This window comes from Silene latifolia, chromosome 2, assembly GCF_048544455.1.
Source record: "Silene latifolia isolate original U9 population chromosome 2, ASM4854445v1, whole genome shotgun sequence".
Taxonomy (NCBI): Eukaryota; Viridiplantae; Streptophyta; class Magnoliopsida; order Caryophyllales; family Caryophyllaceae; genus Silene; species Silene latifolia.
The window spans coordinates 106,785,641-106,787,224 of NC_133527.1; the positions used below are offsets into that span (position 1 = coordinate 106,785,641).

The 1,584-nt window shown below is 40.5% G+C and overlaps 1 non-coding gene across 1 annotated transcript; it reads right to left on the bottom strand.

Annotated features, from left to right (window-relative positions):
- Positions 1 to 280: 280 nt before the first annotated feature.
- On the bottom strand, positions 281 to 387 carry LOC141644565 (small nucleolar RNA R71). Its single transcript, XR_012544178.1, has one exon. It is a non-coding gene; the product is annotated as a small nucleolar RNA R71 (small nucleolar RNA).
- Between the last annotated feature and the right edge of the window lie 1,197 nt (positions 388 to 1,584).

The window sequence follows — 1,584 nt, forward strand, 5'->3', positions numbered from 1 at the left end:
CAAGTCCGCCTTCATCCAACTAGTTGAGAGGAGTCAATTCGGGGGAATGCCTAGTGAGGACCCTCATTCTCATATGGAAACCTTTTGCGATTATTGTGATGCTATCTCTCAAACGGGCGGGACTCAAGACCAAATTAGATGGGTCTTATTTCCTTTTTCGTTAATCGGCACCGCAAAGCAATGGTTGAAGGGCCTTGATAAGGCCACCCTTGGAATAGATTCTTGGAAGAAGTTAGCTCTAGCTTTCTACAAAAAATTCTACCCACCGGAAAAGACTAACATGCTAAGAGCTCAAATTACGGGTTTCAAGCAAAGGGATGAAGAATCTTTGTATGAGGCTTGGGAGCGGTTCAAAGGTATTTGTCGCTCATGTCCTCACCATGGACTTAGCGAATGGTTTTTAGTGCAACAATTTTGGAATGGTTTATATGAAGATTCAAGGAACATTCTCAATATGGGATCAAATGGAATGTTCACCGAGGTTGATGACAATCAAACATGGAACAAGATTGAGGAAATGGCGGTCCATAATTCACAATATAGTAGACCTCGCAAGGCTACTAGAGGAGGAAAGCATGAAGTGGACTCCGTTACTCAATTGGGTGCTCAACTTAGTGCTCACATTGACACAATCAACTTGAAGTTTGAACAAGCTATGGCTAGACTTGAGGAAAACTCAAAATCATCAAAGCATCATGTTAATGCCATGACGGCATCCTCATCAATCCCATGTGGGATATGTGAGAATTGTGGAACTTTGGGTCATGACCCAAGTGAGTGTAGGGGAACAACCGAACAAGTTAATGCTTTCCAAGCTTACAAAAGTGGTACCCCTTATTCAAATTTTTACAATGAAAACATCAAGTTCCATCCAAATCTCTCATACAAAAGCCAAAATGTTCAAAACCCTCAAACAACATACACTCCACCACCCATGAGGAATCAAAATCAAAGACCCTTTTACAATCAAAACCAAGGTTACCAAAATCAAAATCCATACAATCACCAAAATGACCAAGGTTTTGATGTCCAAAAAGCGGTCCTCCAAATGCAAAAAAATCAACAAGAATTTTTCACTCAAATGCAAAAAGATAGCCAAGCAAAGGACACCACCATCAACAACATTCTAGCTCACACCAAGATGTTGGAAACACAATTGACTCAACTAGCATCTTCAAGCTCACAAAGACAAAAGGGGCAATTACCACCTCAAAGTAATCCCCCTAGACATGAAACGGTTAGTGCCATTCACTTGAGAAGTGGTACAAGATATGAGGCACCGAAGAAGCAAGTTGAGAATGAAGTTGTGCAAGCTAGTGAAAAGGAAGAAATTGTGCAAAGCCCCAAAGAAGGGGAATCATCAAAAGAAGAAAGTTCAAAGAAAAATGAAGACAAGGCCAAAGAGAAGGAGCCCATTGTGATTAGACTTCCTTTTCCAAGTCGTCAAGCCAAGCCCAAATTTGATGATCAACTTGGAAAGTTCATGGAGATTGTGAAGAATTTAGAAGTCTCAATTCCTTTCACAGAATTAATCAATCACGTACCGGCCTATGCAAAATACATGAAAGATATCCTCACAAAGAA